This window comes from Acyrthosiphon pisum, chromosome A3, assembly GCF_005508785.2.
Source record: "Acyrthosiphon pisum isolate AL4f chromosome A3, pea_aphid_22Mar2018_4r6ur, whole genome shotgun sequence".
Classification (NCBI taxonomy): domain Eukaryota; kingdom Metazoa; phylum Arthropoda; class Insecta; order Hemiptera; family Aphididae; genus Acyrthosiphon; species Acyrthosiphon pisum.
In genome coordinates, this window is record NC_042496.1 from 6512827 (window position 1) to 6526846 (window position 14020).

Sequence of the window (14020 nt, forward strand, 5' to 3'; positions counted from 1 at the left end):
AACAAAATGTGGTTATCAATTTATATTATAACAATTTATATTCTGTCCGTTCTATGTATATTTTTAATTGGGTCTACGCATATTATTTCAATAAATAAATACATAATTTCACTCGATACCCAGCAGTCCACTACACAAAAAAGAATATAACAATATGTTAATTTAATTGTAGGTACTGCCAATATGTATTTTACGTGTTTAACACTTTGGTATATCTGTAGAAACTAGAAACTCTAATGTAATACATAATAGGTATATTACGTTAAAAAAATAAACGTTAGTATCTTTAAAAATTATTTTAAATTATTACTTATGAAATTATTGTAGACATAACAAATCAATAATAATGATGATTAATTTAGTTACTCGCTTTTTCACTGTCTAAAAGTATAATACCAACTATCTACATATGGCTATGTTTAAGACTGTTACGTGGTTCTCACAAGAAGACAAAACAATTAATGTATAAACTAAAAATATGCACGATATTCTCTACTTATACTATTTTTTTAATTATTTCAATCACTGTATACAACTATAACTCATAATCATTGAGCGTATGTCATGTTGATTGACGCTAATAAAAATAACGTATGAATATTGTACCGACTTAAGTTGTAATTCATTTCATCATAAGTCTAGAATCGGACAATGTATAAAACTATTCAGAGCTGACAAGCTACTTGTATATATAATAGAGAAAGAATCACGAACTCAAGTAGCTGAACACCAAACGAAAACATTTTATTTCGTTAAGAGTCTGTATAATTAATGTATAATATTATTGTACGTGCAGACAATATTGTTATTTGACTTGAATTTCGCACGACTAAGTCTACGTGACGGAAGTCAGGAGAGCCATCATTGGTCTTACATGCGTCGGCTTCTACTGCCTATATCGTGTTGCAATAGAATATCGGTACCTACCTATACTTCATGAAACTATTATATAATAATATAATATATAAATATTCAATGCTTATATCCAAACAGACAATCAACTAATAACCGATCGATATATCTATCCTGTGATTTTGGCGATCGATCTATCTATCTTGCGATTTTGGCGATAGATTACCTACACAATAATATTATCATGATTAGTCGATTCACTAACCACCTGCAGGTACCGTCCACAGAAACGTCTAACGAACGTTAAATCGAATACGTATAAAAATATACAAACCAGTCGGCACTCGGGTTCGGTACCATGGAACACAGGCCCTTGAGGCTTGGGCTGCCCACCAACGTGCGCGCGTTCCTAAACTCAACTCTGGTAATAAATATTAGGTAAATAGTAAATACCAATCATTACCGTGTTTTCTCTTTAAACAATACTGCAGCATCGCTGTATCAATAAATATTTACCAACAAATAACGCTGCGTACCTAGAAATTTAAATACAGGCCCATTCAAGACGCTTGTGGATTTAAATAGGTAGGTAGTTATATCTATATTCTATATAGGATTGTTATACCTGACTATGGTTTAAGGTCAGCACATCCATAACGTAAACTTGTAAAAATTGTGTTAAATATTACATATTATATTATTATGAAGAGATAATATTATAAAATAGTATACAATTTTATTAGCAGTAAAATATAAATACTATGATTTATGACAGCCTAATATATTATAGTGTATTGTGAATTGTGATTTATGACTAGGTAATGGATTTCCTAACAATAATCGCAATAATTATTATAAAATATTATATAGTATGTAAGTATGAAACACAATATTGTGAGTTAAATACGTATAAAATATATGTATACGAAGGTATATTTTAAGAATTTAAGATAAAATGTACCTATATTTAAAAAAATGGGTATTTTTACCCATAAATATTTAATTCTTGCTAAACTAAAGTTCGTCAAAATGAATTTTGTTTTTTTGTCGTACTTTACATACAAAAATTATATATTAATTAACTATAGAGACTTATATAAATCTAATTATATTTTTTAACAACTATCTATATTCACATTTTGTATTCATGTTATGATTTTTAAAATATTGGAACTCTTTATTTGTTATTTATTGACATATATTTTCAACTTTCTTACGACTTTTGTAAGTATGATACGATTTTTTTCGTGGATAAAAAAAATCTTAAAACGTAATATTAGGGTCTTCATAATTTTTTTCTTACCTCAATCAAAAAATATTTAAAATTCTTAAGTCACATTTTTTTTATAGATATTTCAAGGTCAAATGTTGACGAAATTGTATTAACAAAAAATATCGAATTTAGTAATTTTGTTATACACAAAATATTATTCGTTGGGACTTAATACCTTTAGTGACTACGTAAATAACCACGGTACTAAACACAATGCGATATCAAAATATATATTCCAAACCTATAGTAGGTATTCACACCGTTCTTGATACATCGATATAGACTTAAAAATAAATAACAGCTATAGTAATATTATATGAAATAATAAGTATTTTATATATTAATATCAAGCAAGTTGGCAAAGTTGATAATAATTACAACTAGAAAATTTTGAAAAAGATATTAAATTAAATTATTGTTATTTGTTATATGACATTGGCATCATAACAATATTATTATGTATCGTGAAAAATAACGCCGCGCAATCTACAATTTAAATTACATAAAAATAAATATATAGCAAGCGCTACTCCTGAAAAAAATATTCTAAGTAAAACATATATTCTAATATTTTAGATATAAAACGAGTTATTTGTATTATAAACAATTGTACACACATGTCATTTATATACATTTTTAAACGATATAGATTATATACTATACGATAAGAAAATGGACTTAAAATTATAATTCTTTATTATTATATGGCTGTAAACAATAAGAACTTTTGAATTATTAAAAAATTTTAAAAAATTGCATTATAATTTTGAAAACTTAAAATAAAATAATTACAATAAACCGTTACATATCATAGGTGAACCCTTAAACTCTGTTTGACATAATACATTTTGGTATTAAGTGCGTAGTCATTTTTAGATTCTGAGCGGAGCGAGGAAGCTAGTGGTTTTACAATGGTGCTTATTATTATTATTATTATTATTTATCCTGTATACAAAAATTCTACCAGAAAAGTGCTTAGATTTCAACAGATAGCACCTTATTTTTCAGCAAATTGGATCAAAATGATATTTTAAAAAGGTAATTTTTCAATTTCCTCAATAGTTATTTAATGCCACGGGCAAAACCACCGAGAAATTACGAAAAACCACTAAAAATAGGATTTTAATTTCTAACGCTTTGTTTATCACCATAGAAACGAATAAAAAATAATAATATTATAATATTAATTCAACTTAGAGGCTATAATAAATAATAACAATATAAATTAATATACAGACTGACAAACCGTCTCCGATCAGAATCGTTATTCTTATACTTTGATATTATAATATATCATTGAATTTAAGTTTAAGACAATCCATTATTAATAATATATATTGACCACTTATAACCTACTGTACAGCAAAGCGACATCCACTTACCAGCTTTTTTTTAAATAATATGAAAATTTAAAATATTAGTGTTAAAACTTCAAATTGTTTTCTAAATAATTGTCCTTGGACTACATAAAAAATGATGTGAAAAATAATTTGGTGTTCAAACATATTTTGTCTATATGAATTAAAATAATAACCTCAATAACTTAGTTTATTACCGTGACGAAGAAATAAACCTTGAATTAAACAAATATTGTACACAATTAAATAATGTTTTCATTTAAAGTTATGTAAAATAATATAGTTAATAGGCCTAATGTAATTACATGTACGTTACAATACATTAATATTATATATATAATTTGATCAACATGAAAATAAACCATGAAATTACAAAATCAAATTATAACAACATATAGGTTCTATATTTCTATACACTATACAGTCATACAGGTATAGATCATGAGTAGGTAACAAATATTTTGAAATATAATTATTAGTTGCATATACAATTATTTATTGTATGGTGTTAATCATTTGTGATTTTAAAATTAGATTATTATTATAATTCAAGATAACATCCGTATCTAATATTGAATTGAGATTTTTTTAAATATATATAAATTGGTTCAAAAGTTACCGAGAATTTTTCAACAGTATTAGTAATATTAATTAATAATTACATTAATTTATTAGTTATTATTCATCAAAATTAGCAACTAAAATTTGACGATCGTATTTCTAAATTGATAAATAGGTAGCTCGATTGACTAAATGAGTTACCAATAGTTAATATTATTTTAATATTGACAATAATGACAATATATGTAGTTAAGTTTAATTTATAAGAAAAAAATGATATCAATACACTGATTTTTATTCAATTACCTAATACATTATTATCATGATATATAATATGCAATAGCGAATTATTTTTAATACTATAAAATTGAATTCCCGATTCAGGATCATCAGATATGTATGTTTACATCTATCAACTATTTTGCAGTAAATACAACCCAGACAACACACGAGTACGTAAAGAAGTAAACGTCGACTAAAACACAACAAATAATTTAATTGACTTTCATTCATAAATCATAATTCATAATCAAACATGTTGTTGGGTAATATCTTTTAAATAATTTTTTAATGCTTTATATCTGGTTCTATCTAGTATTTCGGATTGCCATTCGTTTTTTTTCAAAGAGTTTCGAGTGTTTTCGTTGTATACAAACCTCAACAAGTAACAACTAACAATCGTTGGTAAAATACCTTTACTCCATAGCATCGTGACTCATTTGTCTTTGTTGCTCAATAATTTATGAAACGAACGTCTTCATATTTTGTTTATATGATAGAAATGCAATTACGAGACAGAAGAATTAGATAACCATAAAACAAATTTTAAACTATTACTAGGTCAGATAACCTACATTTTAGAAATTGATTAATGCTAAATATTTTAATCAGGTAACCTACATATACAACTATATGCTGATATAAACGGTAGATTAGTTAAGTTCAACGCGCATTTATGATGAGATTTTTTTGTTTACTAGATAAAAAGTTCTGATAAGAGTATTACTAAGACTGCAGAAGACTGCCAAACCCATACACGGACTGCGTACTTAGGTACTACCATTATACTATGACAACTATAAGAACGTGACATGCATAAAACTTGACAAAAATTTCTTTTAAAGTTTTAACAATGTATATTGTATAAAATATAAGAAAATAGGCATTATCACCTGTGAAGTAGATATATATAATCTTAACTGGATTTGGAATCAGTACTCGTATTATGTTCTAAATAGTGTATATCATGTTATACAGATACAGGTTGTCAGCCACAAAACACATCTCCCGGATAATATTGGAATATCCATGTACTATTTTGTATTTCTTACGGTTGTTTTAGTGATTGAAAATGTTATAGTTTGGACTTGTAAAAATAAATACAATACTCTTTTTTTAATCATTGCCCATTTTTTGTCTATCCTGAGTAGTATTCGATTATTTAACAATATAACGCACTAAGGCTATGCAGAATTACAATATGCATCATATGCCACATATGTCATGGTTTTCCTTTGATAAATTTACATAGGTACTTTAATTACTCAAAATACATATGAACCAATTACACCAATATTCAAAGAGAAGTATTAGCAATTATATTTGTATTATAATAAATATCTCACCGTTAAGTTTGTATTTGATGGTATATAGAATTAATCATACATGACTTCTTTGTGCTGGTATCAATTCAATAATAACCCATTGTGAATAATAATGAGAATTTATTACTAATATGAATATGGGTATGTACGTATCATCTATGGTTTTTCTAAATTGTATTAATAGGTCCCGAATTTAATGTTATAAAAATGCCTTTTAGCTACAATAAATAGTAACTTTTAAAATATTTCCTAAAAATGTATTTAATTTAACTTTAGGAAATCAATCTAATATATATTTGAATATTTAATTCCAAGATATTAAGAATAAAATCTCGATAAAATATTTGAAATGACTCATCAATGATGTTTTTTTATCGATGACTGGTATGCATAATCTTGTCTGTAATTATTATTCATTTTGAACGCCATACAACAATTTAAAACTAAGATTATGTTTAAATTCTATTTAGTATTTTCAACTATTGTATACCTCTTAAGCATTGCTTCATTGATAATATTTTGAATTACTTAATTTTATACTAAAAACTTGAAAATATATACATGTAAATACGTTCTAAAAATTGTCTAGAGTAGAATTTAGAGCACCTCGCCAATCAAAATACACTTAGCATTAATATTCTGGATAATGGTGGATAATATTATTGTAGATGATTCATAAGAGTATATTTCTCACGATGAATTTGTTTTTCTTTACATTTGGTCTCAGGGAGTTATATCAGTCATAGAAAATTTGATCCTTCGGTATTTTAAATAATTATTTATACTTAGGTTATTAATGAAATAATTAGACATTTAATTTTACTATCTAACTTTTCCATGAAAGAATTAACTAATATTGAATTGATTTTCAAACCTTATAATATTTTCTTACTATTCAAATTATACTCAATAAATTACGAAAAATAATGAATTAATAAACGTCATATTGCTAATTAGGGTGGTGGTCGTTTGGGCGAAGGTAATAATTTTGATCAAAAATTCATAATCTGTTTGGGCGACTATCATCAATTATACTGTTTGGGTGAGTGAAATTATTTTTACTTGCGTAAGATAATAACCGTGTGACTTTGATGCGAACGTTTTTTAAAAATAGGGTTCAGTAATTAATTAGTTCTATTATGTAAATCGTATATGATTTTGTTTTATTAATTGAAATATTGTTATTAATGTTGACTTTATGTGATAAAATATGGCTATACTAATATCTTTTTAAAGCTAAAAGTTATGAGTTCGTTATGTGTTATGTATGTGGCTTTATTTTTCAATTGCAGACAGTGTACTGTGTACATTACTACTATACAATATCAATATATATAAATTAATTTACCTATAATCTTATTCATACTTTATTCACTAAAAACGCTATTTTTGTGGAATAAACACTCGCTCAATCAGTACCTATATAACTATATTCACTAAACAGACCACATTTTGGGTCATTTCGTGATATAGACGGCTATTAAATTCATAGAATGATAGTGATAATGTCATTATTTTAATAATTATCGACAACTTCTGAAGATTGTAAACAAAAATACGTTTCCTGATTTGAAAAAAAATAATATATTTTACGTATTTCTATTTACTCTAACGAATAATAATAATATTAATAGGTACAAAAATCAGGGGCCCCGTCCATTGCGGACTAGCGGTTCGAGCCAGTCCAACTTTGCATCCAACCCATAAAAAATGATATTGCAGGCCTCACACGTCATTAGGTCAACGTAGAATACAGACCTAGATACATATTATTGTTATTTAGGTATTTTTTAATGTATTAATATTTTATGAATGTTTAACTATTGACCACTGAGTAGATTATGAAGTGAACAATGAGCATGCACGCGTGACGCGTTGAGCAAAAGACAAAAAGCAAATAGGCTGTGGATAGTGGATACATATTAGTATTATATATTATAAGCGTGCGATTCCAATTGCGATTTAATAATATATATTACCGAAACGTTTGGCTATAAAAATATTGTATCGGAAACTGATATTTTATTATTATCAGCACGTAGATAATAATAATATATTGGTGCACCGAACCGTGGTCACGGGTTTCCAGAGTTGTAGCGTTTTGCCGCGGAAACGTTATCCGAGTGTAAAAAAATATAATAATAATAACAATAATAAAAGTATACAAACATTTTCTTCTAACCGCAATTTTCGATACCGACTGCGTGACACCGCTACTGTTTGTATACATTTTGTATATAAACACGGACCAAGGACGCCACCGATCGTCGACATCGCGTGTATAATTTATTAAAAAAGTAACATAAATATTATATTACACCGGAACAGTAAGTTGTACTATCCACCGTAATCTGTAATGCTTAAAATGTAATATGCTGACGGAAATGGCGTAACTAGGAGCAAATATATTTTTTGGGGTGAGCCGTGAGGAGGGAATATTATATAGTAAATAATATGTTTTATCTATTGCGTCTAAAAATACAGTACGTATGGGAAGATGTGACACCCTTCACCTATCTACCCCTCACGATTAATTAATAATAGATAAATATATGTACATGTATACACTATAATATAGCAGTGTTCGAGCCGTTCGAGGTATTGTAGGATCTTAGGGGTAAATCGGGGGAGCTTAGGGGACTTCAGACTGTAACCATATTTACGCCTATACGTGTAGGATTGTAAAATTAATGTAAATACGTGTTATATAAACTTAGAAAATTCCATACTATAGTTACTACAACTAAATGCACCTATAAACATGTACACAGAAAAATGTATTTTGAACTAAAATCCTAAAATAGTAATAATATTAGTTGCAATATACAGTTAAGAACTTGGAACAGGGTTGGTAAAAGTGTAAAACGATACATTTGGCCCGCTCTATCTTCAAATATTACGACTTTGACTAATGGGATAATAATACTATAATATAATGGTGTTTTACTATTTTACTAGAATTATAATTTTATTATTTTTTTTTACCTTTGCTATGTGTGGATCGAAATATACACCGTTTCGGCTATAATTTATAAAGATCTATTATAACATACGATCGGACGTGCTTGTAATGTACCTAATTAGGCATTAACTATAAGGTATATATGGTATATTATTTTATTAAACACAGTTGGATATTTTGACATTTCGTTTGCAACCAGTCCAATACTGGTTGTATAACACTGTGATAAAATATAAAATTATTTATTTCTCTCATTACGAATGGGCTATATACATTTTACGACTGTGTGTGTGTATATGTATAATGCAATGCAGTATAATAGGCTATCTGTCATTATCTCATATAATATAAATGCATATGATTGTGCGTATGACAGACCTCATACGGTGTGTTTTTTGTCACGTCAGTACGTCACGTTTTATGTGTTACAGAATCAAATAAATGTGTGAGTGGGGACCGATGCGTTGGATAACCGAATCTGGAATTTTAATTTGAATGATATTATTATTATTATTATTTTTATTATACCAACTGCCTACGACTATGACGTTTATTAGCTGCACGACTTATGGCTGTTGACTGCAACTTAGGTACTTGTTGTAGATACGCACGGTGGATAATCGGCAGTTCACGATAAACGTGTTGTGAATTTGAATTTAAGATTTCGACCATTTATAATTTTCTCGGGCGGGAACATTTAAACACGATTTCAATAAATTGCCAATTTTACAATATTAATCAAGAATGTATATTATAGTATAAGTAGAAATTTCTATTGTAGTCTATATCTGTATGAAGGAATAGGTAGTAAATGGATTTGCTTAAAATTGTTGTTTATATAATATAAGAAAAACACTTCTAAGTACCTGCGCACATAACACGTTGAAGCTAAATAATTTAAAGATCTAAAACGTTTATTTAACGTTACAAAAATAATTTTTTCTAACAAAAATATTAAAATTGAATATACTTTTTATGGATTTTTAATTTAAATACTTCTATAGTATTATTCCTGTGAATACAGGCAATATCAAATAATAATAAATATATCGGTTACAGTCATTGAACAGCCAACACTTTAATATATTATTAAGTAAATACATCTTACAGTATTAAACTTAATGTCTATAGTCTAGTTTGATATTCAAATCATATTTATTGTTAAATACTCTATTGTAAAAACATACTTTCTATAAATTGATATATATAGGTATAAGAATATTTAAAATATTTTACTACTATTTTCAACTACAAGTATAAGATTAAATTGACTATATTATGTTATTATTATGAATTATGTTCATATTTTTACCCACTCGTGACTGAGTTTAACAAACGGTTTCCTTTAAATATATGAAACGTTTGCATTTATGATATCTGTTGTATCTAGAAACGTACCTAACCTAACCTACGTTAATTCCATAAACAGGAATACAAATGTGTAACGAAATATACGATAGTGATTACATGACGTTATCTGATCCATTGCCAAAAATTAGCATTTCGTGTCTGGAAATCTAATTTAAATAATATATTTTTATTTTGCTTTAAAATATTGTTTTGGTATATACCAAAATGATACAAAATACAACGAATTAAAATTAAACACCCGAATGCCATAATTATACATTAGCACCAATTGCACTGTTATTACCGTAACTCAAAAAACTAAATGACGCACTGCTTCAAATTAACTTTATTGTGTACTATGTAGTAGAAACTATAGGTAAGTTACCCATAAGGCCATAATTAACGGATATAATATGTAACGCACGAATGTTATTATTGTTGTATGATGTAATATAAAAATGCATTTAAAAGAAATAGTTCTATATAGGTATACTGTTCAGGTGTACAGTAGATGTAATAACAAAAGATAAAAATACTTAGGTACAGCTCTTATATTTTGAGCTTTAATAATAATAAGTAATAACTAATAGGTAGGGCGTAGGCGTATAATATATATAAATTAAATATGCGTTATCAAAAACGAAAACGTTTCATTTTCGTATTCTTATATTGTATAAATACCTCCTACTCGGGCGAAAGAGATGATAGGAATCGCGAAAGTACCGATATGTGTTATACTTGTATATGACTAAACATGATATTTTTGAAAGTTAAAACTTAAAGACATATTTTTTTTTACAAGTACAGTCCTTTTGACTAATCGGTTATTGTTTGACAAGCTAATCACAATATAATAGACAATGATTTCTTTTACATAGCATACAAAAGAAACTGATACAAATAGTAATTAAACACGACATTTAAAATAATGTCAAATCAAGATAATAGTTTTTAAATAAATATGTGGCCATACAAACACATGTAGATAAAGCCAGTAAAGAAATTAAATTGCACGATCATATCATAAAATAATATTATAATTTATAAATGTACATTGTACATTTTCCATAATATATATTAATCATATTGATATTTATGGAATGTATCTACGTTTTTACTATTATTATAAATTTAGTCTTGTAAAGAATAGATTTATATTGTTTTCAGAATACGTCGGTTGAAAGTTTATAGGAATAAGTATTCGAATTATTTGAATATTTTGGAATACTTGAACATTATTTGCATAATTTTTAAATATTCAATTTTTAATTTTCTTAAGATTTGAAAATAAAATATACCCATAAATTACCTATAAATGTTAAGTTTACTGGGTTTTTGTGTTCATACTTTACAATTAACAATAAAATCTATATTACATTTTGATGACCATTAACCATTAATTAGTGAATTATTAATAAGTAATTTATAAACTAAAATATAATATATAAATATATTTTTTTGCTAAAACAAATAATCGAATATAAAAATACGTAAAAGCGTATTTAAAATATGTATCTAATAAATTTTTTTAGTGTCTAGAATATTATTCAAATAAAAAAAAATACTGTAAATATTTTACAAGACGGGTAGGTACTTAATCGTAAAATTGATTGTCTTACTAGTATGTCACCATATGTAAGTCGCGTCCCATTACATAAACTATTAGAAGGCACACTCGATTACGTAAATTCATAACGATGAGTATAGGTAATACTTTTAATTTCTATAGATTTCCTAGTTAATAGAACGTGACCTATACAACGTTTTTAAAATGGTTTTACGTTCGTAAAGCTAGGTATAACATTAATATAAAATATGCTTAATGTTTATATATTAAATGGAATATTATATTCATTTAAAAATGCGTAGATATATTATTATGTATTATACAATATAGGAATACCTTTAGATTATTTCTAATAACAAATCATCTTACTTGTGTTATAAAAACAAACCTACTAGATACCTAAAGATCATCTTAAAATAATAGCTATTACACTTCTTGTTGTCAGACCGTCAAATTGTACCTACCTGAAGTTAAATTTTACAAAAGTTATGATTATCATTTATAACTTTATAATTAAGACATTGGTACTAAAATAATTTGTTTTGTTTTTTCTTAACTATTTGTGTGATTCGCGACTTTAACGTCATATTGGCTTTCACTCGTTTAACCTCAATAATTCATTTCAACTAATTCTAATGTACACATACTCATTATGTAATTACGTCATAATATATTTATAAAAAATATTATGCGTGAATACAAAACTTAAATAAATTGTTACAACAAAGAATTTGTTGCGACGTGTTTATAAATGTAGGATTTATGATATCTATAATAATTAAACCATAATAAACAATAATAACAGCGATAAGTAAGATATGTCTTTGTTTTGATGTGTTTTTCTTTTCATTTGTTTTATAATATTTTTTATCGCTGGGGCAGGTGAGCTGCACAAGTTTTATATAATATTGCCTTTCTATCGATTGAAAGTTGAACAGATATGGTACTGTATGAATAGAGGTCAAGTGAACCGACTAGTTGGTAACACACAGTTTCTGCATCCCTGCTGAAGTTCTTTAAAACAAATGACTATATAAGTAAATAGTAAATACGTAAACTTATTGTGCCCTTATTTATTTGTTTTGATTTTAGCAATATTAAATTGTAACATAGATAACGTATACCTATAAGATAATATGTAATACTTGAGAGAAATTTATTTATGATACAAGGTTGGAGGTAAACAACAAAATAGTCTTCCAACAACTATGCACATTTGAAGAATCCACTAACATACATTCGTCGACCGGTTGCAAATCGAAATGTGAACCATCGTAACCAGCTTGGCCTATTATAGTTACGAGTTTATATCTATTAGTGTTTATGAGATTATGACGTAATTTACATAATAACATTATATTTTAAAACTAAACAATTTATATATTCAAATTTAATATTTATGATGTAACAAACACAACACAAACATATACATAAATACATTATCCCACGTTACCTAAAAAAAACCTCTATATTTGAGCAGAAAAGGACGGCTAAAATTGAACACAATTTGATTTTATTTCAAAATGGTGTTGATATTATAGTTTATATCAGTATTATTGGAAAAATATGGTTTTAATAAAGTTTTCATTATTTATATCCTGGTAAACAAACTTTGATTTACATCGATTTGAGTATGGGTATAATAATTTTTAATCAATAACACACTTGACTTCTAGAACTTTTGTGTTCTTCTACAAATAAAAAAAAATTACATAGGTTCATCAAAACATTATATAAATATATATGTATATGCATGATTTCATAAATACTATGGTTTAGCTGTTTGTGAATTCTTATCCGAAACATATTTTTACCATAAATAATATTTGATTATAAATGTAACTACGGTCGACATGAATATAAGTACATATAACAGGTATGCAATGTTAGTAAATGATCGCATATACATTCATACTGTTGTAAGGAATATGACATTTATTGTGTCATTTATAAAAATAAACAGAATAAAAAAATGTCACACCGGATTGACACGACACTGGTGAAAATCGTCGCGATTTATATATTTTCTATATCCGTGTAAAATAATATTGTCATTTTCTCTTGGTTCACGTATGTCTGCATAATGAACAAATTGCTGTACTGCAGAGTGTTGGATTGGTTTCCGCTTGGTCCATATATAGGTACCTATATAATATGACTTGTGAATAATTGAGCTCTCACTCAAAAATCTATTAGACAATGCCTTCATGTTGAAAAAAAACGTTTTTTATTTTTAGTAGATTCCATAATCATTATGGCTATTTTTTTCGGCGATTTCGGTACAGTTTAATTGTCGATTTTTTTTTACAATGTCGATTTGATTGTATATAATTTTGAACATTATTTGGCACCATAATCAATCATATTGTTTTATGCGAAATGGGAAATAATTTTAACTCGGATAAACAATTGCTAATAAATTAGTCTTGATTTAATTAATAATGTAATTTATACGGTTTACGGTTCAATAAATATATTTTTTATCTATATGTA